Here is a 27,842-nt window from a genome sequence, read left to right as displayed (position 1 = left end):
ACAAAAGTGATCCAGATCGTAAGTTCCTAGGAAGTCTAAAAGGCAGGGATAAGTTTATTTCTAAGAGAATAAGAGGGCAGGGATGACCCAGTACTGAGCTGGCAGTACTGTAGGCCCAGGCCCCACAATGGCAAATAGGAGGACAACAAAAGTGTTGTCAGGAGAAACCAAATGAAGTTTGAAGTCAAAGAAAGTATTTTAATATAGAATTGCCAGTTTGAAGGAAAATGTTACAAGAATAAACTGAACTAACTACTGTGCCCCCCTCTGTGTGTGTGTGTGTGTGTGTGTGTGTGTGTGTGTGTGTGTGTGTGTGTGTAAGGACCAAGATAGGATCTTGCAAGCCAGTAACCTTCTTCTCCCAACCAAGCCTTACCTCCTAGATTTTCCATCTCTTAATATCGCCAGCAAGTCATGAAGCCATCGGTGATCACTCCATGGTGAGGTCAGAATCCTTGTGAGCCATTCAGAATTCACTTCACAGCCAAACCCACCACCACTACTGCACATTTGCCTTTCCAATAGCAAGATCATAAAGTCAAATACTTATCATATTTATATGGAAGAGAAGCTCCCAACAGTAATGTCCCTACGTTCCTGAAAAGCCCGAATCCAGGTCTGAGCAGTCCTGTGGGAGTCAGATTTACCGCATTTACCAAATCCCTCCACCCAGCTTTTCTGTGGACCACCCAGTCAAGGTTCTTGCTCAATTTCCTATATTCTCCATTTCCCCAAGCCCAGGATTTAATAGAAATTCCCCTTGAAGTGGTGTGACCCTGCAGGTCAGATGAGTGTGTGTGCGCGGTCGAGGCTGCTATTTTTATGGACAAGCCTCTTCGGCGGGAAGTCTAGGAGGGCCTGGTCACCTGGGTGCCTGGGTGCCAAACACAAGCAGAAGCAGGCTTTGATTTTCACGAACTTATTTCAACTAAGATGACTTCTGTTCTTACTCCTAAGGATTCACAAAGGTGTTAAAGTTATTAATAAGAAGATGTGCTGTCAGCAGGGCAGTGAAGTTTTTGTGGCTTGATGTTTGGGGAAAACTTTAGCTGCCTCTTAAAAGAAAGCTTTACCAGATGGGTAGTGTACAGAGCTCTGGATACTGAGTCCAGAAAAGCAATTTCAAAACGGATAACACCCCCAACTCACACACACAATGAGGCTTCCACAACTTGTAGCCCACAGCCCTGCTTCCCCTCCACAACAGAGCCAGTCCTCCAAGGACATTCTTTCACACTGCCTGGGAGGCAAACCCTTCTTGAGACCACCCCCAGGGAAACTCACCTTTCAGTTCTGACTCCAGGCATGCCTAACAGGCAGAACAGGATCATACACACCCATCAATAAGGAGAAGTCTCCCGCTAGGGACCTGCTGTGAACATCCCTAGAAGTTTTACCTTTGCAAAATTGATTTTTCTTTTTCTAATGTAAGAAATACATGAATATATTTTTCCCTTTGTTATATATACATGTTCCAGTTCCCGATTTCCTCAAACAGTACAGACAAGGTTAAATTCTCTCAGTTCATCCCTGGTCTGTTTTCATCTTCTAGAAGGTGTCGGTATGGTTTGCAGTGCCTCTTTCAGATCCCTCCGTTCACTTAAGCCCACACACGTGTCACAAGGACAGGGTTGCTCAGTAATTCCCTTTCCATAAACAAAATGAAAGCTGCTTTTACGTATTTTTGACTGTCTGTGTTAGAACTTGCTTTGTACCTCACTGGTTTTTATGTGCATTTAGAACACAATCTTGCTAGCATTGGTTTACTGGTTCTTTAATGATGGACTTGGGCTCTCCTATTACAAGTGAGGTTTTTTTCTTCATTTTCTTCCTAATCTAAGAAGCTGGACATAAATATGGTACTCAAGAATCTAATTAATACACTAGAAACTTAAAATTGGAGCATCAGACTTTGAGAGATCTATTTTGCAAAAGCAAAAAAAAAATTTAAAGTTTTTTCTTTGTAGTTAAAACCAATGTGAGGGATGCTGTATTTATACACAATCCCTCATGGCTCAAGTGTAGGGAGGAAAGGTAAGGCTGAGGCTGGGGCAGCCACCCTCCTAAGGAAAAAGCCATTCCTGGTGATTTTTATGGTGCTTAAGCGTTTCAGTCTAGTTCTCCCAGATGTGTGCAGTGCCTGCCTTAGGTATATTCACACACATACAAACACACACACACAAACACACACACACACACACACACACACGCACACACCATTACCCTCTAGTTTTGTTTTGTTGAGATAGGGTTGCTCTACAGAGCCCTGGTTATCCTGGAACTCACTATATAGACTAGGTTGGCTTCAAACTCACAGACATCCTCCTGCCTCTGACTCCCCAATACTGGAATTAAAGGTGTGTGCTATCATGCCCAGCTACTTTTTCTTTTAAGAGTAAAACTACCATCTCGTTATTTTTCCATCCACATGATAGGGATAGTAATGTTTGCATAAATCACAAAGATTAAATTTAATAACTTACATAAAGTGCTCACTCAGTGTAGGACCTAGCACACAGACAACCATGGACAAATGTCAGTGTTTACCAACCTTAATAAAACAGTTGCTCTTAGGTCTCAAGGTTTCTGGCATTTAGATGTCTAACATTTTTATGGAGTTCTATTTCTTGCACTACAAGAAGGCAGAGTAACTGGGGAAAGGCTGGATACTAACTCAGTCCATGTTTAAGATCAGTCTTTATCTCTGAAAATACACAACTGAACATTTAGACTGTGACCATCACTTAAATTATCACATTGTGATAATTTCGCCCTGGACTCTGTTCAGCTCTGGTTCTCCTGTATTCTTAACCATGTCAGACCCATGTGAGACGACACAAAGTCCTCACAGCACGTCACACTTTTCCCACTGAGACCTGCAGGTCAACATGTGTGCTGTAAATCCTGGCCCATTTGCTATCTCAGATGGGAATGTAATTCCTGGAAGAGGGTAAGAACAGAGTTCAAAAGAGAAGCCAATAGCCCATTGCCCTGTGGTAACGATTAACATCCTTTTCTTCCGTTGGTTATCTTCTTCCTCCGGCTCCATGAGACTGGGGGCATATTTAAGTGCCTGCTTCTTTGTCTTCCAATCAGCATCTGATCCAGTTCCTTCCTCAAGAGCAAGATGTGAACTTCATCAAGAACCAGTGAATGCTGTTTACCTGCAGTGATAAGCTTAAAGCTCAGCCTCTCTGTTAGACGGTGTGTGTTTAGTCAGTGCCTTGGCTTCTTTTCTCTTGGATCAGGGGAAATAGAATGTGCTCCTGTCAGCTGGCTTTATAAAGAGCTATGAAATCCCTGAAATTGAGTTGTTTGAAGTACAGCTCTCAAGGTCACAGAGAGCCACCTCGGAGAGGGAAGGGCTCAAGGTTTATCCCGCTCTAACTTTTCCCAAGAATGCACCGCACACAGGAAGGTGACTGACTCAAAGTTCTGACTCCCTATGATGTGAAAAAGAGGACTGTCCCTACCCAGGCCCTTTCTCTGTCTCATGAGCAGTACAGGATTATGCAAGCAGCTGTTTTCTTCTGCTTGTTTTGTTTGCGGGCTCTTTCCGTTAAATGACACTGAGAGGATTGCAAGCATAAGGTTCTGTCACAGCATCTTTGTTACCTCACTTCTCTCCATTAATCGCAGACAACAAGGCAGGTGGCATCCAGGGCGGCCTCCAGCCAGCTGCTCATTAGCCCCTTGGAGCAGGAGGGCGGCAGAGGGAAACAGTCACCTAGCACTGGCTTCTCCACTTGTCACCTGGAGACTCTCAGTCCCCACTCAGACACAGGGACTTACTTGGAGGGGATCCCGAGGACCCCAACTGCAAGTCTCATGGACCCATGAGAACCAGCCACCAAGTTGCAAGTGTCAGCTTTGTTGTGTCAGTGGACACAGGAATATGGAAGCTGCATTTGCATCCCCAGCATCTTGGCCAACCTGTGACAGTTGGGGATGTCTGCAGAAACTTCTCTCAGTACTGAAACCCAAACCTAGAGCCTGTGTACCTAACCACTGAGCGCCATCCACACAGATATTTTTCAATCACGCAAAACAGAGTAAGGTAGAGCTGTATCTGCTAACCTAGTTCTTGTGAAATGCTATAGAGCTCTTGCTTTGCCATGGGTGCTCCTGAGAACAGAGAGAAGCAAGCAGAGCCATTCTTCAGTCAGGTGAGTTGCAGTTGGCCACACAGTGACCAAGGGCATCTCATTAGGACCCTAAGTCTAGAAGAGACTCCAGAACCTGCCAGCTGCCTTAACTCCTAAGAGCCCCACCGCCCTTGAAGAGATCTCAGATTGGTTCCCCCAGAGGACTTAGAATTTCAAAATATTTGGGTTGGGGTTGGGATATGCAGTCAGCATCTAAAAACAGCTAATGTTAGGAACATGTAGAAGTTGGTTTTAAAAGTCACTGAGTCTGCTTTCCTGCAGGGCAACCTCCACCTGCAGCTCAGACAACTCACATAATGCTGCTGGCCTCAGTAACCCACAGATGTCACAGTAGTCTGGTACAGGTCCTCACAATCCATATAGCTGGCTCTTGGCTTGCAGTATCCTCAGTGTGGTTTCATTGCAAGACCAGTTGTCTTTTTCTTTCTTTGTTTCTTCTTCCTTCCTTCCTTCCTTCCTTTCTTCCTTCCTTCCTTCCTTCCTTCCTTCCTTCCTTCCTTCCTTCCTTCCTTCCCTCCTTCCTTCCTTTTTTCCTTCTCTTATTATAGTTGTTGTTGTTTTGGGTTTTTCAAGACAAGGTTTCTCCATGTAGCCCTGAATGTCCTGGAACTCACTTTGTAGAACTCACTTTGAACTCACAAAGATCTGACTGTCTCCACCTTCCAAGTGTTGAAATTAAAGGCATGTGCTACCCGTACGCAACTCTGTTCTCCATTTTTAAACGGAGTTTTCTTTTGTGGGGAAAGAAAGATTTATCTCATCTGTAACCCCAGCCATGCCTCCTAAATGACTGACTGCATCTTAATTAATTTTTGACTAGTTTTAAAATAAAGGCATCATGGAAGGTCCTCTCTACTTAGTGTGCAGGAAGGGAATGGAAGCTCCATTAAGACATTCTAATACAGGTGTAAGGAAAAGTGTTACGGGAAAGAGACGTGCTCAGAACAGTAGACACTGAAGAGGATGGGCTTCTCTGAGAGAAAATTCTAAAAAGTAAGACCTGTCCAAGGGTGGCCTCAGGTTCCTCAGCAGTCAACGCTCAGTTTGGGTTTTGCCTCTTTTGAGGCTGTGTACAGGATCTCAGTGGCGTTCAAAGTTAGCATCTTTAAAGGGTTGCCAAGCAAGCTGAGAGAGAGCATAGTGTGGTCTGAGGAGATTCTGACAGGATTACAGTTGATAGTTAATGGACACACAGGAGGGCAAAATGTCTTTACTGTTAACAAAAGTTAACTGTTTGGTCTGCAAATCTCAGTGGTTGTCAGGGGAAAAAAATAAGTCCATGTTCAAGTTTCCACACATCCTTGAGTTCAATGTTGTGAATAAAGGCATTACACTAATATAAGATACTAAAGATAGAGAGTAGTAGGTGTGGGATCAATGGGAACTTCTCCAATACTTCCTGACTTTTGCATCTATCAAAAGTAATTGAGGCAAACACTACTTTACTGAGCTATGTGCCCACCTCCTAAGAGTATTCAAATAAATATATACAGTCTTCTTTAGACTTTAAGGACCTTCAATGGACACCCAGATCCACAGGCTCAACTTATATGTAATGGTATATTGTTTTCAAATGCCCTGTGCACATGTTTCTGTGTACAGTTGGGCCTCTATAATTTTGGATTCTACACATGTAGACTGAAATTTTTCAGAAAAAAAAAACAGCTGTATTGAATGCATTCATTTTTGGTATTATTTTCTTAACAACAGAGTATAACATCTGTTTATATAATGTTTACCTGTCATTAGGTATGATAAGTAGATCTATACATTATTGTGGTGGTTTGAATAAAATTGGCCCCCATAGCCTTATAGGGTACTTTAAGGAGGTGTGGCCTTGTTGGAATAGATTGTCTTGTTGGAGGAAGAGTAGCACCAGGGAGTGGGCTTTGAGGTCTCAGAAGTTCAATCCAGTTCTAGTGGCTCACAGATCTCTTCCTGATTCCTGCAGATCCAAATGTAGAACTCACAACTCCTTCTCCAGCACCATGTCTACATGTTGCCATGACGATAATGAACTAAACCTCTGGACCTCTGAGCCAGCTTTAATTAAATGTTGTCCTTTATAAGAGTTGCCATAGTCATGGTGCCTCTTCACAACAATAGACACCCTAACTAAGATGTATATATAGAATCTTCAGTACATAGGAAAGGAAAATTGGGTAGGTCTTATGTGAATATTATTGCATTTTGTATGAGAGACTTAGGCATATATGGATTTGGGTATCCTTGCAGGATTTTGAAACCAATACTTCATAGACACAAAGCTTTTCAGCAGCTTCCTATACTCTCCAATATTATTTTACATTTAAAATGGTGAGAAAAAGAAGCCCATCACAACTTTCAAATACTCACCTGTGCATCTAATTGACAGAGCCCACTTTACCTCTGAGACCCAAGCTCCTGTACAACACACACACACACACACACAGACACACAGACACACACACACACACACACACACACACACACACACACACACACACTGAATGCACAGGTCAATATAAAGCACTTAACTCTCCCAACTGCTAAGGCCAACTGTGAGCTGTCACTTCCTGCTGTGCTTGCGTTGTTGTTTTTCCACAGTTGTTCAACTGCATTTCCTGCCTTGGCCCACAGGCATTGGTGTTTATCAATCCTCCAAAACATAAGGACTGACACAGGTTATAGAGTACTATATACACATTCCTGAGAGTTTGCAGGCAGGGAAAGTCTTAGTGGTAATCTTGCAGAGTTGAACAAAATTTACCAAGCAATATATTCCATTAAAGCCTGTGAATGGGCAATAAATGAAAGGGTCATCTTATGTGTAAAAGATGGGACCTCCCAGTCAGTGCCACATGGCACCTTTACAAATTGCTCTGGAACAAAACAGAACATTGCAATTGCGTGTGTGTTAACTGAGCAAGTCTCACATGAAGTAGTTACCCAGTGGTGGTCTGGAGCCTAGAGAAGTACAATAAAAATGTAAAAAGTATCGTATTCATAATAAACGTAATTCAAATTTTGAATTTCATACTTTATTCATAAAAAATAAAGTATCAAATTCAAAATAAATTTTGTCATATTTATTTATAAATGTGAGTGAAAATGTAAATTTTATGTATTGAAATGATCGCATGTCCGTTCTTTTTTGGAAACAATATCATAGCATGTTTTGTTCACTAAAGTTCTCTAAACAAGATATCCACTCAGTGGCCTGACATTTCTCATTTTTATTTAATAAATTAACTTCTTAAGCATCTCTCCAAAATCTTCAAAAGTGTCAGCATTAGCTCTCTTAAAGGAACCCTTTCCTCTAGGAATCCAAACATTATTTGTAAATGTCCACACACAAAAGCATTCCAATTGCTTATAGGAAAATTAACTGTCAGAAAATAATATCCAACTTCTTGTAGACAAAGAAACTCCTGACTGAGTAAAATATCTGGCTACTCTCAACTGCTTTCTAACATATGATTTATCAAAAAGATAATGATATGTCACCAGAAGTGGTGGCACATGCCTTTATCACAGCCCCAGGAAGGTGTCGACATGAGGCAGTTTGTGAGTTCTGGCCTGCCTGTCTATATAATGAGTTCCCAGATAGTCAGGGAGCCGGGGTTATGTAGACAGAGTCTCTTCTCAAAAAAGAATAAGACAGTGAAACATGTTCAGTTCGGAACAGGAGGCCAACACAGTACCAATTCCCTTTCCCATTAAGCAGGCACTATTCTTCTAAATGAAAATATCCCTGAAAAAAAATAAAAGTGATCCAGCTATGATTTGAAACTTGAAGGCAGATATTAAGGACCTATTAAGTGAGTGCCAGAATATTGGGATCGTATGTTATCTATCCCAGTCTCTACAGCCGAGAAACTCACTGTCTTATGAAGATATCGGATTAAATGTTCAACTTGCTCTGCTTCCTGCTGGCGGGGCCTGGACTCAACACAGCAGTGCTTGTTCTGTGAAGACAGAGAAGCAACTTGTGTGAATAAAGTGGATGGACAGTTAGCTGAGGCATGCAGGTATCATCATACCTAGCAGGACCTGGCCATTGAGTTAGGCAGACGCTATGAGACTCCAGAAGCTAAGTATAAATTCTAATACTGCTTACATCTTTGCTTTGCTTTATGTCTTATTTTATTTTATTTTATTTTATTTTATTTTATTTTATTTTATTGGGACAAGGCTTTACCTGTAGCCCTGGCTGCTCTAGAACTTGCTATGTAGACCAGGGTGGCCTTGAACTCACAGATTTCAGCTGCATCTGTTTCCCAAGGATTACAGTTGGCAACCACCATTCCTGACAAATTTGTTTCACTTTTCTGAGATGAGATGTCACTCTGTAACCTTGGCTGACCAGGCTACCCTAGAACTCAGATGTACCTGCCTCTTCCTTCCAAATGATGGGATCAAAGGCGTGTGTACCACCACAACCAGTACGTATGTCTCTTAAACCAAGTAGAAAAATAAAGGTCTGTGCACGTTCCTGTTAGAAAGAAAACAAATAGGAAAAACAGCACCCACACAGATCAAACAAGAAAGTGATCCAGACACTAGAAGAATCCACACTAGATTTTTTGCTCATTTTCTTTGGGTGCATTCCAATCTTGCTTTGCAGTGGCCTGTATACCAGAGTTACATGGATCCTGGCTAGAAGCAGCATCTGGGATCTGGTTTTGGCAAGCGTGTTATGAAATCGCCGGTCCACGTTCATCAACTGCTCAACCTAGAACAAGATTCTGGCCCCCTTAAGCCTTCCCTTCTCCTCCATGGAAGACTGAGCATTCACCTCTTAGAGCTGTTAGGATTAAGTTAGACCATGCACACAAATTGCTTAACAATGCATCTGAGGCAAACATATTCCTGATGCTTTTTGGTTTCTGAGCAGCAGGAAGTGGCAGACCTGGTGCTTACTAGCATTATTATGCAGGTCACCTATTCAACCAGTGGGAGACTTGCTTTCCCAGCTACATCTACTAGTGACTCGGGTTGAGCTCTGGATCGGCTAAAACCCACGTCAGCTTTACCTATGGGCTCTTTTCACCCATCAGCATAGACTGAGGAAACTGATTTTGGGGGAAAGCAAATGTGTGACTTAGCATTTATTGCTGTTAGATTTCAGGTAGTAGGTCTGAGCCCTAAAATATGATCACTATCCTACAGAGGTGATTGGAAGTGTGGTGCTCGGAGTCAAAGCGTCAGAGCCTTGGCTCGATTCCCCTGTTTGTTATACAAAAGTAATAATAATAGAACCGACCTCATAGGGCTACTGCTCAGATGACATGACGTAATGGCCAGAAAGCTTTTAAGCAGAGTGCCTGGAACAGGAGCACTCCCTGTGCCCAAGTGGTCACGCTGCTGATGCTGATGATGCTGATGATGTATTAATGCTCACCGTGTGGATGATGCTCCTTTTGTTACCAACGCGTAGAAAAGGCAGATGACGCTGATGCTCCAACAGATCTGGGAAATGATAGCTCCACAAGACATAAATCACCTCACAGAATTACTCTTCAGTGTCTGTTTGGCAGGATTCTTGGGCTGTTCTGCCAGAGTACGGACAGTGAATATAAGACAATGTGCTGATGAGCCTGTCCTCATTTATGGTGTAAATGGCTTAATGGGCTCCCTAGTCCAAGAGTCATCTCTCTTTTAGCAATGCCTTACCTACAGAATTAAAATTCTAATTCTCAAGAGCTTTATATGCCTGCCTGCCCTCCATTGTGGTGTGTGTGTGTGTGTGTGTGTGTGTGTGTGTGTGTGTGTGTGTGTGTGTGTTATTGAGTAGGGTAAGTGGGAAACATTGCTTTCTATCTCCAATCAGGGGCATTCTGGCCATAACTGACTCAGGTGTGATGCTGGAAGCTGTGGTCACAAGGGAAGATCCATTTGAAGTCGTATGAATCCACACATGGAGAAATTCATCCTTGGGAATATTCTCTTTTCTTCCATCCGGCTCCTACTTCTGATGCTGCTAAATATATGTTTATAACCCCCAATATTCTAAGAAAGACAGCGATGTCCATCAGTTCTGTCCCAGGACCACTGTCACCACCCACACCAGGTGTGGGGCTCACCTACTTCTTCCTCACCACATCTGAGGCAAACATGTTCGCTTAAGACACTGAAATAGTCTTGGGATGTTTTCAAGACTAGTGTTTATTTTCTATTTCCTGTTCCTATTTTTAATTTTTGAAGAAAAACTAAAATGCAGAAGAGAAAGCCACATAGACTTCCAAAACAAGTAAAAAAACAAAACAAAACAAAAAAAATCTAATAAAGATACAGAGAAAATGAAATCTGTGCTCCCTACAGATTAAAGCTCTGCCCCTATTTTGTTGAAGCCCCCATTGTTTTCTCCTGGCCTGAGTCACCCTGTCTGATTCTCAGTGCTCACATCAACTCCACGTCACACAGTCACACAGACTGCCAGCACCCTATCAACTATTCATCTGCTTTCAGCTGTTGCTGAAGGTGTTGTACAAAATCTAACTTCAACACAAGTTTTCTCCTCTTTTACTGTTATGCCATACTGCAGAGGGACACAGTTGTAGCTGGAATTTTAAATGGGTGCATGGTTGAGGACTCAATATGGACTGTCCACGAAGACTCGTATGGTTGAACAATTGGTCCCCAGCTGCTGATGGTGTTTGGGCAGCTGTGGCATCGTAAGGGGGAGGGAGCCAAGCTGAGGAGCTGAGTCACTGAAGAATAGGTCTAAGGAGTTCCAGCTCAGCCCACTTCCATCTCTGTCTCTGATGCTTGGTCTACCTACATGTACAGAGCCTAAGCTGCCACAGTGGACTGTGGCCTTCATGACTTAAGGCACAATAAAGCCTTCCTCCACAATGTTGCTGTTTATTCAGGTATCTACTGGGCGTATAGTTACAGTGACAATAAATAAATAAATAAATAAATAAGCAAACAAACAAATACAAAAATACTATTTCATGTTAAATGTGAGACATAATTTGTCTTCTAGTGGACACGTGGTTTTCTAGATTTTCCTACTAAACAATAATGGAATATTCGCTCTCTCTCTCTCTCTCTCTCTCTCTCAGATTTACTTATTTTTATAAAGTTTCCTTAAAGATTTATTTGTTTGTTTGTTTGTTTATTTAATGTGAGTACATTGTCAATACCTTCAGACATACCAGAAGAGGGCATCAGCTCCCATTACAGATGGTTGTGAGCCACCATGTGGTTGCTGGGAATTGAACTCAGGACCTCTGGAAGAGCAGCCAGTGCTCTTAACCACTGAGCCATCTCCCCAGACCTCTCTCTCTTTCTGATATGTGTGTGCATCTCTCTCCCTCTCCCCCCCCCAGTGTGTGTGTCTGTGTGTATCTGTGTGTGTGTGTGTGTGTGTGTGTGTGTGTGTGTGTGTGTGTGTGTGTGCACGTGTACATGTACAAATTGTTTTATTTCTGAGGTTCAAATTCTGCAGGCATTGGGTTCCAAAGTTTTGGATTACAAAGCAGGTATGTGGGGGGTTTCTCGGTTATGTAATTGAACAATGTACCTACCTTTTGGCTTATCTTCTCCTTATCTTTCTGAATATTTTCATAGTTACACACATAGCAGCAGCTTTCCCTGCCACTTAGGACCCATTATCTGGGTGAGGGGGAAAGGTGGCTGCTTTCACTCTTGTGGAGGATCAGGAAATAAGTCCACAGCCAACTGCTAAGAAGTGTTTGGCATTCTAGTGAAACTCGTTGCATTTTTTCCACTGAAACAGTTTCAGTCAGGAGTTCAATGAAGCTGAAACGGCACCACAAAAACACTGGTACCCAATGACAGGTACATTAGGGCTAAGAAGCTAAGTATTTGTGGACCAGAATAGAAATCTAACCAACAAGTGTGGCCTGGTTTCGGTGGGAACATGCACTCCAAATGACAAACACTAAGCAATCTTTTTATGACCCTGCTGGCTTCTGAATTAGGACAGAACCTGACCTGGTGTCTTATCGTAGTGTGAGAAATGGTAGAGCTTAACCTGGGCTAGTGGTGGACCTCGAACGGAGCACAGCTACAGACTGATGGTGGGGAGGCAGATAATGTTGACCCTAGAGCATCCCCTAAAGACATTCTCAGTAGGTGAGAGCTATTCCTCAGCTGAGACAGTCTGCTTCCATATTTTTGCACTGACACAATTCTACAGGATATGGGAACAGTGAACCAAAGGGGCCTTTAAGGGGGAAAGACCTACCGAGAGACCCGAGAAGACTCATGCAGCACCAGAGACCCTGGATAAATCTCTCTAGCATCCAGTTCTAGAAGAATGCTAGAGATCTCAGGAGAAGGTTGGAGAGTCTCACATTACTATGGAGGCCCAAGTGCAAAAGAATTGCAGTGGTTGCTCGTACAGAACCCTGACTATTGGGATGGAAAATGCTAAACAATGAATAAGAGAACAGAGTATGGATTTGGTCAAACCATTAAGCTCTCTGTTTGATGTCTTTAATTTCTTATTCAGCAAGGTAGCTGACATCAGCAGCCTCCTTGCTTGTATAACCCAAGAGTTAAGAGAGAGGGTGGCTGTAAAATATTTTGACATTAAACCTGGTCCCTGGTAGGTTCTTATCTTAATTAGCATTCTATTGTTATGAAGAGATGTCATGACCATGCCAACTTTTATAAAGGAAAACATTTAACTGTGCAGGCAGCAGAGAGAGAGAGGGGGGGGGGGCAGGTCCTGGCTTGAGCACTTGAAACCTTCTTCAAGACCACCCCGGATTGACATACTTCTTCCAGGAAGCCATACCTAGTCCAACAACGGCCTCCAAATAGTGCCATTCCCTGTGAGCCTATGAGAGATATTTTCACATGAGAGCCATTGCCACAATATTCAATGACTCTTAAATGTCACATCAAGGATGACTGTTACTACACCGGCTTTGTTACTTAACAATTCCATTCCTACATTTTCCACAGTAGTTTTTAGAGCTCTGTGACAAGCACATGTCCTATAATCACTATCATATGTCTCAACAGGTTCCCACATCATTGGAGTCTCTAAGCAACCAGGATCTGCTGGGTGTTAAAGATCACCGGTTACCAGGAAAGGACATGAATGGTAACAAATGGCAGAACAGGCTTGTCCCTTGTACTTAAGCCTGTGGAGAACTGTGATTCCAGACAAGGATGATGGAAATTGAAGGCACAACAAAATAATGGCTGTGGGGAGAGTAGAGCAACAGGAAGCAAGATTACAGGTGGCTAAAGATTACAGGTCCTAAAGGGCAGAGTAGCATTGTTCATCCAAGATTGACTCGGCACCATCCGCACTGACTTGGAGTCCTTAGGCAAATCGTTCCAGTTCCTGGAGTCCCATTTTTTAGTTCACTCAAAAGAAAGAATTGAGCCCGAGATCTTAATGTCTCTTCTTTCATGTCCTAGTTCTTCAATCACACTGCTCAGTGTATGACTTCACATAGCTTACTGGCATATTTGTTAAGTCCTGGTGGAAATGAAATCAGCCATTGCCCTTCCTAGCAGGTGTTACAGGTCAGCCAAGGAGAGGTAGGAGAGGTTTGTGCCTCTCTCATGAGCACAACACACCAGGCTCAATCATTCCCTGAAAGAAAATGACTCCCAGAACCACCATGCGACTGAACCCCTTCGATGGAAATAGGGCATTTTTTCTTGTCTTCCTGCCAACTTCTCAGCTCCAGAGAGGTGGCTTTTAGGATTTCCCATAAAAGCCCAAAGTGGCAACATAAATAAACTTCCCATAGTAATTATCCACCCTGTTCTCTGCCTCCCAATGGTAACTCTTATCTTTCTTCTCGGTCGTCATCCCCCACAAAGCTCTCAGATTTATTACCTGTGTGAGGCAATCCATCTTATGGGATAAATACCAACTCCTTCCATTGGACAGTCCCGTGCTTTGGTGATTTCTGTAATGAAACTGGGGTTCATGGAACACAGAGCCTGCTGTAATAATGGTTCACTTTCCTCTTAATTATAGATTTACAAAATGAGCAACTTTATTGCTTTTCTATATCTTTTTCTCTTGGGTCCCTTGAAAAACGTGGTTTCAGGGCTTGAGTCAGGATAGTATAGAAAAAGAGCATCAGCGTTAGTAGGTCTTGCAGCCCTACATAGAAGGTGGGCTTAGGACAAACAAAGTGGACAAGCCTGGATATCATTCCCTCTCTGATAATATGAGATTTTTTTAGAAATGGAAATTACAGAGCACCTAATTTTGTGTTTGGCAAACCGTAAGTTTTTAATTGGTGTGCTGGTATTCACATGCTAAAAATCTTGGAGAGGGACAGAGCTCAGAGGATAAAAGTATTGGCTATTCTTGCAGAGGGCCCAAGTTCAGTTCCCAGCACATACATGATGGCTTACAACTCTCCCTAACTCCAGTTCTAGAAACCCAACATCCTTTACTGGCCTCTATAGGTACTGCATACATATGGTATGCATACATGCATGCTAGCAAAGCACTCATACATGTAAAAATATGATTTTTTAAAAAGAATCCCATGGTAATCTAAAGAGTGACATAATCGATAATATATTAACTTGGATTTTTAGCATTAACTTGTTATAAACATTGCAAAAGCCATACCATTAAGACCTGAAGTAAGAGAATCATTTGAAGGACAGTATGAACTGAGAGTTGTTGTCATCGCCCTCAGCAAATGTCTTATAAAGAAAAGCTAATGGTGTAGTAGGTCATCTTGGGGAAAAAAAAAGTTCCTAGAATGGAAACCAAGATGTTGTAATTTGGTAGAATTTTGAGAACAAACATTCTGAGTATGACTCTTTATCTTTCTTAGTCATTATGGTATAACCAATGCTTAATAGAGGTTCATTGAGCATTTACCCCATACCACTATTTGTTTTAGGGCCCATAATAAAACAGGAATTCTCCTAGCCAATAGGATCTATGGCCACAGAGTACATACATCTACTGGGCTGAGTAGTTGTATGTCGTTTGACACAAGCTAAAGTTGCCTGGAAAAGGGGAGCCTCGATGGAGAAAATGCCTTCTTGAAATACAGCTGTAAGGCATTTTCTTAATTAGTGATTGATGGGCGAGGGCCTAGCCCATTATTCTGGTGCCATCCCTGGGCTGGTGGTCCTGGGTTCTATATGCAGGCTGAGTAAGTCATGCAAGCAAGCCAGTGAGCGGCACCCATCCATGGCCTCTGCCTCAGCTCTTATCTCCACGTTCCAGACCCCCCTCCCCTCCAGTTCCTATCCTGCCTTCCTTCAGTGTCAGACTATCCTGTGGAAGTGTAAGCCAAATAAACCCTTTCCTCCCCAACTTGCTTTCGGTCATGGTGTTTCATCACAGCAATAGAAACCTTAACTAGGACAACTTCTCAAAAAAAATTTTTTTTTATTTCATCTTCCTTTGGCTTTATTTGAGACTTGATCTCTCTAGCTGTCCTGGAGCTCACTATTTAGACTAGGGCTGGCTTGAAACTCACAGAGATCCACCTGCCTCTGCCTCCCAAGTGCTGGGATTAAAGTCATACACAGCCATTCCTGGCAACTACTCAGTTTTTTTTAATAAAAATTAAGATATATTCAATGTATATGTTTGTGCGTCTGTGTATATGTTTACACTCTATGTGTAGTTGTGTCTCTGGAGGCCAGAAGAAGACCCAGAACTGGAGTTATAGGTAGTTGTTGGACTACCTAATATGGATGCTGGAAACACAACCCAGGTCTTCTTCAATCAGCAAGTGTCCATGTCTCTAGCCTCTCAAATTTATTTATTTATTTTTTATTTTAACAATATATCTCAGTGTTAGAACATTTAACGAGCATGCAGATGACCCTGGGTTCAATCTTTACCATCCATCTCGAGAAAAAAAAATTTTAAATTAGTCACATTTTAAGCATGGGTAAACATAAAATGGGTGGAAATAGATACAGATAGTCCAGGCATCACAGAAAGCTCTCTGGACAGCATGGGTCTCCAGTCTTTGCAAATTGAAACCAGGTACAGGATGGTGAGCTTGCCAGGGTGGTCACAACTACCCCACCCCTCAGAAGCTGCCCCAAACCTCCTCTCCACTGAGGACTGAAGTTTACAGTCCTTGCTTTCTCTATACTGGCTCTTTTCATTAAAAACTCCTCAACCATTGATAAGGACCTAAGTTTGTTCATGTTCCTTTTCTGGGAAAAGCACATGGATTTCTCTCCAGCCCCTTTAGTTCCTTCTATGAATCTTGTCTGTTGGAGACTAAAGGAAGAATTATAAGGTTCTGTTGACTGGTTCCCCGCCCCTCCCCCCCCCCCATTGCCTCCCTCAAACGATGCTTCAACCTGTTGCTTAGTGCATCAGTTTTCACTATGGCTCTTTTTTAAAAATATATGTATTAATTTATTTATTTAATGTATGCAAGTACACTGTTGCTGTCTTCAGACACACTAGAAGATGACATTGGATCCCAACACAGTTGGCTGGGAGCCACCATGTGGTTCCTGGGAATTGAACTCAGGACCTCTGGAAGAGCAGTCAGTGCTCTTAACTGCTGGGCCATCTCTCCAGCCCTTCCTATGACTCTTACATTTAATTTCTAGTGGCCATTCTGAGTCTTTCCTGCCTTGCCCCTTTACTTGAGAATACGTCATCAAATCTAACCCTTGGCACATCCTCCCAGAATCTATGTAATGCCTACCCTTGGCTTACGTCTGCTGCTTAGAGCTGACAGACCCATAGCACCAGCAAATGCCAAGATATTTCTAGAATAGTACCGTCAGGATTTGGGTTAGTAAAATAGTCACAAAACAACATTGTGTCTGGATTCTCCTCATAATACTCTTTGACAAATAAAGCTAGCCACGCAGAACTGATCTTCCATCACACATAAACTCCCTATTATGCATATTATGCTCATTGCTCCTGTTTATAATTTCCAACCTGAAAATAACACAACAAAAACTTAGTGTAACCCCATACAGGGTTGATGACTTAGTTTTAAAAAAAAATTCAACTTGACTTTAAAATGAATAAAATGATTAATTCTCTCATATAACAGACTCACCTTCCTAATTACTTCATTTGTAGGCTAAAATGAAAGAAAAGCAATGGCCCTGGTTACAAACCACTCAGTGCAGAAGACGTGAGGGGAAGGAAGCAGAGGCATGTCGGAAAAGGAACAGCTGGGAAGGGATTTTAGTCTCCGGGAAGACTATCTACCAACTTGATTCGTGTGTGGGGAGGAAAAACTAATGGTAAACAAGCTTATTTTCCCATTATCTTTTGCATGGTTTTCTCCTCAAATTTTTCACCCCCTACACACACACACATCACACCCTCACATGTGTCCAGATGGCTGGTCCTGATCCTCCTGCCTTCCTGGCTCATTTCCTCCTATCAGTCTGAGCAATCACAGGTGGTCCTCGGGCCCCGGAAGTGTTTCAGCACATCCTTCCACTCTGAAATCATGGATCCGTTGTTCTGTCTCTGCGCTGATCGATGGCTCCATGCTAGCTCTTTGGATTCATTTCTCACCCCTTTTCTTGCTCAGTTCACGACTGGCTTTCTCATCTCCCCGTGAATGTATGACGCATGCTCCCTGCTCCGTTTATTCGCCCTTGCTGGGTCCTTTCCTCTGAAATAGGTGCTTCCCAGGTTTGCCCACATTCCACCCCTTACTGCACTCAAGCATTCCCCTCAGAAAGGTCTCTTCTGTGCTAAGAAACAAACTCAAGGCCTATGCATACTTTTAAAAAAAAATGGCCAGCTTTGTCTACAGAGTGAGTTCCAGGACAGCCAGGACTATACAGAGAAACCCTGTCTCGAATAAAAACAAAAGAGAAAAAAAATTACTAGCACTTTTCACAAAAGTTCACACATATGTGTGCATACATACAAGAGAAATGTAAAACTACCTTGCTCTGCCCCCCACCACTCTATACTTCCTGAACACTAAATCATCCTAAATCATTACTCGTTAGTTCCTAGTATCCTAGTTTGGTCATCTGGGTCAGGTACAGCACAGTAGTCCCTCTGGTCTGAAGCACGCTTTGCTTGGTCTTGGCTGGAGCTCACTCATCTGCTTCTATCAAAGTAGCTCAGGAGAAAACACCGCTGCTGCTGCTGCTGCTGCTGCTGCTGCTGCTGCTGCTGCTGCTGCTGCTGCTGCTGCTGCTGCTGCTGCTGCTGCTATCTCCTTTTCTGTGTGATGTCTTATTCTCCAGGTGCTGACTTCGGCTTAACAATATGGTTCACTGAGTTTTAAGTAACAACAGGGGTACAGTGCATAAATACGGTTCGTGTTTCCAATAGACAGTTTAATTAGCCAACCCAGATTCAAAAGGCTCAAAAATTAGATCCTATCTCTTGTTAGTAGGACCTGTAGCATTACTTTCCAAGCTCCTAGAGGCAGGGAGAGGAAAGTCTATTTTTACATGAGACCTCAGAGACTGTCAGTATTGTCTGCATTCGTGTATCCAGCATCTACGGCAGTGGATGGATTAAAACAGTCTTTCAGTAAGTGATTATTTAAGTGAGTTTATAGACGCAGTTCCAGAGGACTAAGGGAAATAAATCGTTCAGCATGTTAACAATACCAGACGTGTTTAACTCTCACCACAGTATAGTCACCCCATAGTGCCAATCAAAACAGTAGTTCTCAGCCTGTGAATCTTAGCCCCTTTGAAGATCAACCGACCTTTATACACAAGTTGCCTGAGACTATCAGAAAATACAGATATTTACATTATAATTTGTATCAGTAGCAAAGTTACAGTCACTCAGTAGCAACAAAAATAATTTTATAATTGAGACCCGCCACAACATGAGCCGAAGTATTAATAAAGTTGAGAACTCCTGCTATAGAGCAGAAGTACTAAAATGTTCTCTGCATTTCTGGTTCAACGTGTGGAGTATCTGACAAGCCTAGCCTACGTCACTCATCTGTCCTAGGTCACAGGTAGTAAAGGAAAGGAAGGACAGATAGCCAAGCACAGCTCATAAAATTAGCAGATGGACCCCAGAGGGGCCAGTCTCTCCCAAATCCACATAGATGCCTAGGACAGCTCTGCTACTTAGAAATCACCTCACTATGCTGTGCTTGTTAATTGATAGCAACTAGAGCAATCTTTCTGGTCCACACACCCACAACATACATAGAATTTACAGAAAAGAGTAATATTTAAATTCAGCCCCATAGCTATTCTTTCTTAAAACAAGAGTTTAAAGAAAGAGTTAGTTATTTTACCTCTTTTTTAAAAAATCATTCCAATTGTCTATAGAGGCTACAAAGTCCTTTGTGTGGAGAGCGCTTACTACCCATTTATCTCACAAAGGGCCCATTGAAAGGAGCAGATAAAAACCAGTGTTGTAACTATCATTTAGAGTAGTCATATAGAATAGCACAAAGAGCCTGTAGTACTGTCACTTGAATAAGCACAGCCTTTCAAAGTTGAGTACCTAGGACGGGTAACAGTCATGCACAGCAAGACACAGTTTCAATTCTATTAAACAAAGACTTCGAGGCAATAATGGGAGCTTGTGGCCTTTCAGTCAAAGCTTTTCAAGAGGAAAAGAGAAGCTGTAGAAGAATAGTTAAGCCACACAAAACTGATGTCATTTATCATTATTATTATTATTTCCACCAACACCATCATCGATACTCACATGCATGTGCTTGCACTAGTAAGCAAACACATACATAACAAACAGACTTCCATGGGAATCTAGAAACTCAGTGTTACCTTTCCTTATTCTACCTGGACCTCAAAAGAGAAACACAATCGTGTCTTTGGAAGCCAGGATAGATGCCCATTCACAGTGGAACACATAGCTTCAGGGCCTATGGTTTCCAGGGCTCCAAGGATGCTTGTGACAGCTCAGACGGAGCCTACAAGCCACATATTCCTTGGCTGGTCCCTCCTCTTAAGTTCCAGTGATTTCCAGGTGCCTGGACCTATCTCTACCATAGGTCTTTAGCCGAGGACCACAAGAGGAAAGGATGCAACTCACTACACTCAAGCACCTTTTCAACTGTGACGGAGGGATCAGTGCACATCTGCCTGACTTTTCCTTGTCCCTTCAAGAAAGTAATCGTGAGACTTGCATTCTCTCATTAGAACAAATCTCTACCAGATCTTCTCCATACTGATTTAGCTAGGGCTGCCCACAGATGTAATGGTTGTATAAACTAAGTTTTAGCAGCAGCCTTCCTTTCCCAAGTTTAGTCCCTCAGTCTCTTGCCAGTGCCCCTGTCACCCCTCCCTTTTCTCCTTCTCTTCCTTTTCTAATACAGGGACTCACTGAATCCCTAGCTGACATGGCACTTGATATGAAGACCAGGCTGGGCTCAAACTCACAGAGACCTACCTGCCTCTGACTCCCAAGTGCTGGGATTAAAGGTGTGTGCCATCACACCTTGTCCCTAATATACTCTCAATCCAGGTTTGGCATATGGAGAAACTCAAACTAGCACAAGACTCCAGTCTTCCAACCCTCCTAAGTGGTCCTTGGAGCTCATTGGCTATAGAATGTGGTCCCAGTTAAAATGCAATGTCCCGGAGAGAAGGTTTCTGCCAAGTATTATAGGTATTTAAAACCTAATGAAGCCTTGGCAGCGATCAAAGTGGACTGGGGAAAACAAATTGTCTAGGGCCTGAAAGTTAAGGGGACCCTGCCCTCCATTCTCCACCTTGGTTGGGAACGTGTTTTAAAAGCATGGGCGTGGTTCTAACTCAAATCAGAATGATGCAGATAAAGTCCAACCACCCCAGTTTCATTGGATATACATTCTACATTCTCTGAACCCTTATTTCCTCATCGTTACAATGGAAGGCTAGGCCAGAGAAACTGCCCAGTGAAGACAGCTGCTGCCAACCCGAGTTCTATCTCCAGACACAGATAGTGGGAAGACAGAATGGCCTGCCACAGGCTGTCCTTTGACCTCCACATATACTCTATTATACACACACATATCCTTTACGCATACACGCTGAACACATACATACACACAATGTTTAGGGGGTTGGGGGAGGATAGTAAGAAAAAATAGTGCCTACCCACAATGTTTGTTAGAACACAGGCAAGACTCGAAGCATGGGCTCCATGCCTGCCATGTAATTGAGCTAATATCTTACAATGAACGCTGCCTCTCTGCCTTTCTCTATAAGCCTAAATAATTGCACGAAACCTCGAAACGTTGACATCCCAAGCCTAAGGATCACTCCAAAGATCAAACATCAACATCCAAAATCCTGAGACATGCCCATGCCCACCCCAGACCCCAGCCTCCCCTGCTATCTCTGTGTCCATTGCCTCCTTGATCTATGACGTGGCAACCTCAAGGGGTGGCTATAGACTCACATGCCCTAGAACATGCAGAACTACTACAGCAGAAACACTGGGAGAGAGGACCTGACATCCTCACAGTTGTGATGGTAAATTCTTATAGAAAACCCTATAGCCTCCATCCTACCTTGTCTAGCTCCCCTGCAGGGTAAGCAGTCCTGCGGCACCAGCATCCTTCCTTCCAGTGCTGGTTCACAGCAGATGTGATCATTATACAATGTTCCATCTCAGAGCCCAGGCCTGGGACATTTATCTGTTTCTCTCCATTTTAATTTTTACTACTTTTCCTTTAAAGTCAACAAGTCACAGATTGAGCTATAAACTGTCAGATTCTGTACCCTAGGAGGCAACCAATTGCCTGCAATGCGAGATGATTTAAATTCCCAATCAAAGCGACAGATAGAAAACCGCATCCCAACTCCTGCAGGAGTTGTAAAACTCTCAAGCTCTGTTTTCCCCCCTTTAATCTGTATCATCTCGGAGTATTGGTACAAGCATGGAAAAAAATAATTACACAACCAAACTTAGATGTGCTTCGTCTGAGCCAGCCTCTGGGTAGCTAGCTGGGAGTCAAAGATCTCCTTCCCACAATTCCCAGGCAATGTGTTAGGTATGATGTCAAAAAATCAGAAAGCTTATACAAACTTCAAGTGAAGAATCAGTAGGAAAGATGGATGGCTGGAATCCTTCCCTGGAAACACTTCTAAAGCCAGCCATGTAAAAACTAATCCATTTGCACAGACCAGTTCAGACAATTAGGACCTGTCCTCTGTAGACAGCATAACAGATGTTGCTAGATTTTATTGTTGTTGGTATTTGCTTGGTTTGCTTCTGTTGTTTGTTTTTACTTTGCATAGCGGGAGAAAGCAGGACATAAACTTTTGGTCCTGATTTCCCAGGTGGTGCACTCTGCCTGGCAATTTCAACATCTCTGTGCTTGTCTGATTCTGGCAGATAAGTAAGGCTTTTGAGCTGCAGTGTTGAGTTGGAAAGCGATCCCAGGAAACAGCAGTAGGAGAGTCAGAGGAGAGTGAGAAGAGAAGGAAGCCAGAACGTGGTGTGTTAATAGGCAGGTTTTCAGTGTGAGCCGCTGGGACCCAGTCCCATCAGGACATCTGGGCGACTGCACACAGCAAGCTTCCATGTTGCTCCAGGTAAAGGAAATCGGGAGAAGGCTGCCTCCTGGGCCATTAGCTCTGAGTACAGATCAAAGCCACGGGAGAGTCTACAGAACCGGGCCTGCTGAGGGGATGTGGGCAGGGTACCAGCAGCATCTGCTGCAACCATCCACTCTCCATCATTTGCCCTGTTCCAGGCACAGGAGCAGCTGGTGGCTGGACGCCAAAGCAAGCACCGGGGAAAACCCGATTCCAGTAAGACAGCAGCCTTGAAAGGGAAAGTGGTGCTGTGAACATGTGGTGATGTTTTGCTAGGCGGGCTATTGTGGGTTGTGAAAGGGGTCCTCTGAGAGGACTCGCAATGCTTATCAACCCGTCCAGAAAGGCGCTTCCAACCCAGCAGCATGCTGGTGTGTAGTGGCTAACAGGCATGGAAAATCGCGAGTCGCCTGGGACTGGGGCTAATTAAATGCAATCCTGTCTCCTTCCTTCTCTGCTGCGACACAGAAGCAGAAATCTTCCAAAACACCTAAATGTGCAGCCATATCCATCCCTTTAATTACTGTGCCTGCTTCACTTTATTTGCAAGCACGGGAGGCTTTTTTACAGCATCTTTGCGTCTCTGTGAAAGGTGTCAAGCATCTGAAAGAGCCCGCGGGGAGAGGGGAGGGTAAAAAGCTCACTTGAGCCAATGGCTGGCTACTGGCCCTTATTCAATGCCTCTGAAAAGGTGCTTAAAGAGCTTAAAGGAGAGGCAGAATAAGCTGGCAGGGCACTGAGGCCTAAGGGATCAAAGCTAGATTTAAGTTGAGAGGGGTAAAGCCAAATAGCTGGTGGTGCAGGAACTGAATGAGGGAGGCTGAGTTCCCTCTGAGGAACATCTTTGTTGTCGGCCTTCGAGTAGTGGTGGCCACTGACAACTCCTAACTTTGTCCTTCCTAAAGCATTGTCCCCAACTGGAGGGAACAGCCCAGCCCCAAGCTGCCCAACCTATGGTATCTGTTGTGGCCATCTCTCTTCCTCTCCCTTGCTCCAGTCCCGTCCCAGAAGGACCTCCTTCACGTGGAGGTCGGATCCTGCGTCAGTGTGTTTCTCAAGGAACCCAGCACACCGGAGTTGGCCTCTATGGTGGCCTATGAAATCTCAGGTGTCATAAGCTCCTCTCAGCCTGCTCGAGAAATCTCAGAGTTGAGAAAACATGCTAAGGGCAAAAGACAATACACCAGGAGTCAGAGGGAGGCCTGACTGCCAGTTGCCCATCATCACACCATAGTGTCCTCAGAGCAGTGTGAAAAACTGACCCCACCCATTTGATTCAAAACATTAGTGCCCGGAAGTTTACAGAATCTTATTACAGAGCAAGAAGCTACACCATAAGATAAGGGAAAAATGAAGAAAGTATCTGCATCCTACATGATGAACATGATGAATGGATATGCTGATTAATAGTAAAGGTCAATCAAAAATCAATAAGAGGGGCTGGAGATGGCTTGGTGCTTAAGAGCACTGGCTGCTCTTCCAGGGGACCCAGGTTCAATTCCCAGCACCCACATAGCAGCTCACAAGTGTCTATAACTCCTGTTCCACGGGAATCGACACCTTCCCACAAGACACACATGAAGTCAAAACACCAATGTACATAAGATCAGAAAAAAATATATAAAAATTTTAAAAACCAGTAAGAAAAATAAGAGAAGCCAAATAATAAAAAATAAAAAAACAAAGAATGCAAATATCTGAGCTAAACAAAGTTGAAAGCAGCTTTTTTTCATCTTAAAATAGGGATTTTGTTTTATGTGGGTTTTTTTTTCCCCCATTCAGGAGAAAATAAAGGCAAACGGGTACTAGCCTGAAGTGTCACTTTCATTTAACAGATGACTAAAGCCCAAATAGCTGAACATGCCCACGTTGACAAATGTGAAGGAAGAGGTCGTCTCATAAATTCCTGGCAGATGTATAAAGTGGCCCAACCTCTTTGGAAAGCAAAATTGGGAGTTTTGAACAACCACACATACACATTTTACACATAGACGCAACAAGAAGCTGGCTCTATCAACCGTTTATAATCCAAAATTTCTGGCAAAGGCATATACACAGGGTCATTCATTTGCACATTGCACAAAAGGCCAGAAATTGTCAGAATAACTTTTACTGTATGAGTGATAAACCCATCATTCTATGAAAAAGCAGCTCTCGGGTCCAAAATGTCCCTGAGGTCAGAAGACCTGGCCATGAAGGCTGGGAAGCAGCGAGAGTATAGCCTGGTGTTTGCCTCTTCCCCTGACTCAGTTCACAGTTTGAAATTTACCAACACTCTGAAGAGTACCATGGAATGGAGTAAGCTTTGAACTCCCGGGTTCTTGTAATAAACGCCTGCTTTAAAAATATTCTCCGGGGCTGGAGAGATGGATCAGCGGTTAAGAGCACTAACTGCTCTTCCAGAGGTCCTGAGTTCAAATCCTAGGATCCCTGTGGCAGCTCACACCCATCTGCAGAACCCTCTAGTTCCAGGAGATCAGATACTCTTTTCTGGTCTCCAAGGGCACCAGACATGTACACAGTACACAGACATGCTTGTGCACAAAGCACCCATACACACACAGGAAACACTCACATGTTCCCAAATCTGCATTACACAGATGTCACATAAGTCTGTAAAAAAGAATTCTACTCTTTTAAAAATATATATTCTATTACCACAGATTTAATGGATTACAAAGTTTATAATGCTTTATAATTACTATTATTATATGATTATGACTATATAAGATTAGATGACAACATTTAATTTTCACATGTTCAAACCAACACAAAGAAATTTTTTTTCCAGTAATCGTTCAGCAGTTTATCAAATAACACTGAACCACAAAATAATTTTAAAAACTAATCTCTCATAAGGCTTGCTTCCTTGTTACATTCTTGAGTACCTGCATTTGGAAGCATTCCGAGTCTTGTAGAATCTATGTGCACCATAAACATCTGTGTTCAGAAAGCAACAACCTTTGGGGCAAAGTCGCTTACATTGTTTTTAAGATATTAATTCCTAGAAATAAATTGACAGACCTGAAATTTTTAACCAACCATAGCTTACAAAAGCAAACCTCAGACTCATTCGCCTGCCTTTTTTCACCAGGGCTAAAAATTCTTTAAAGCTCTTGAACATTCCTCAGAGACAAAATTACAACCCAGTAAATGAAGAGGTAAGCACAATACCAATGCTGTGTTCAGTTTCCATCCGCTGATCTCCGCGGCCCTTTCCACAGGAAGGCCTGATCGTCCTTCAAAACAGGTGTCATTTACTGTCAAGTTTTCCCAAATCTGCATCATGCAGATGTCACATAAGTCTGTTGAAAAGAAAAGAAAAGAAAATAGAGAAGAGAAGAGAAGAGAAGAGAAGAGAAGAGAAGAGAAGAGAAGAGAAGAGAAGAGAAGAGAAGAGAAGAGAAGAGAAAAAAGAAAAAAATAATAAAATAAAATCCAAGACATGTAAAACCAGAGTCACACACCTGGATTTCATATCACAATAAACCTAGATCACCGCACACCATTCGCAGACACAGCTGCACAATGAAATCCCCTGGAAAGTTGCAACCAAGGATTAGGGAAGAGATGGATTGTGTGCAGCCTTGTCAATTCATTTCAGGTGTCAAGATGACATAAGGAGGCACAGAGATATTTCTTTATTGGGATAACTCTGGGGATAAGATGGAGGAGGGGGCCCTGCGTGTTGGAGAACTGGAAAACCATTCCTCATATTGCACAAATGAACTAATACATCATCAATCATTGGTCTTTGAAAGGCTTTTGGACCGTGTGATACATTATCCTCTACTATAACCTGCACATTGTTTTTAATTGCTCTAACTAGCTGCCTGGGCGAGCATTGCTCGGAGTTCTGATAGCTACTCCTCCATCGGGTCTTTTTGGCAGTGTAGGAGCAAGTGTGTGTTCTTGGCAAGGAGACTTGGCTGTGTGTTGATTGATAACTTGCGCTGCCCAATCTCACTCTATCATCATCTCTGGCCTCCAGCCCCTCCTTGTGCAGCTCCTCGACCCCAGAAACCTTCTCCCTCTCCTCTCGGCACATTTTCCCACAAAGCCCTTTGCTCCATTCAGTCTCATGCCTGGAATTCACTACAAGGCCTGGTGGCCCAAGGGAAGACCAGTGTTGGTGCTTAAGCCACAACAGATGAAGTGAGCATGGAGCTGCTGGCGGGGAGCCTGCACTGCCTCCTTGGACTGATGGACTGTGGGAAGTTGTGCCAGGGACTAGTGGGAACAGCCAGCTTTATTAGGAGTCAAAGCTTCAATGGGAAACCCTTTCCAAGGTGTCTTTCACATGTCCTTGCTATTCCTCTGCTGCACCGGTATTAATAATAAAGCAATAAAGCACATCACTGAGCACAGCCTGTAACTTCTACCATGTACTGTGGCCCTTAAATGATGGCCTCATTTCTAGCTACCAAAATGGCTAAACAAAAGAATAGCCATTTGCTTGCCTGCTGCCCTCCACAGAGTGCAAGACACACCTCCCAAAAACAGGTTTGTAAAATTGGTGTCATGCTCAGGATACCATTAGGGTGTACTTGAACCACTGTAACTTCGTTTGTGAGGTAGGACTAATGTTCTCTCATCTCCTCCTCCACGTTCTTCCTCAGTCCTTGTAAGCCTTTATAGGGAGGGCCCTGTGGGGCTGGCTTCAGCAGGGTGCAAATGAAGATCGGGGAGGGCAGTAGGGCTCCATCCTCCTTCACAGGTCCTGGCCCAGGGGAAGATAAGCTGAGAAGGATACTTTCTACAGAAACATAGACTGGGTCTGAAGAGATGGCTCAGTAGTTAAGAGCACTGACTGCTCTTCCAAAGGTGCCCAGTTCAAATCCCAGCAACTACATGGTGGCTCACAACCATCCGTAATGAGATCTGACACCCTCTTCTGGTGTGTCTGAAGACAGCTACAGTATCCTTATGTGTAATAATAAATAAGTCTTTTAAAAAAGAAAAAAACAAAGAGAGATAGAGTGGGGCTTGTTTTCTGATGTGGGGGTAGTAGATTTCCCAGACTGGTACCTTTTATTTCACTGTGGGCTTCTAGTTCCCAAGCTCCTTGGCAAGAGGTTCTGAACCATTGTAAAAATGACCTCTTCTGGATTGCTCTTTCTGAAAGCTTTCTGGCCGTCTTATCCCAGCCTCATCACCACAGAATCCAAGGCAGTCACCGCCCTCCCACCATTTGACAGATGAGCAAACGGACTCTCAGAGCTCAAGTCACTGGCCTCA

At 43.2% G+C, this 27,842-nt stretch overlaps 1 long non-coding RNA gene across 1 annotated transcript in view; it reads right to left on the bottom strand.

The window, feature by feature from the left end:
- Positions 1-22,651, bottom strand: part of Gm5095 (predicted gene 5095) — a 180,902-nt gene extending 158,251 nt beyond the window's left edge. Inside the window, exon 1 of the long non-coding RNA NR_033454.1 lies at positions 21,575-22,651. This is a non-coding gene — a long non-coding RNA (predicted gene 5095). The remainder of the gene's footprint in view (positions 1-21,574) is intronic.
- Positions 22,652-27,842: the final 5,191 nt, after the last annotated feature.

This window comes from Mus musculus, chromosome 18, assembly GCF_000001635.26.
Source record: "Mus musculus strain C57BL/6J chromosome 18, GRCm38.p6 C57BL/6J".
Classification (NCBI taxonomy): Eukaryota; Metazoa; Chordata; class Mammalia; order Rodentia; family Muridae; genus Mus; species Mus musculus.
The sequence above is the reverse complement of the archived record's forward strand: the minus strand, read 5'-3'. Positions and strand labels throughout refer to the sequence as shown.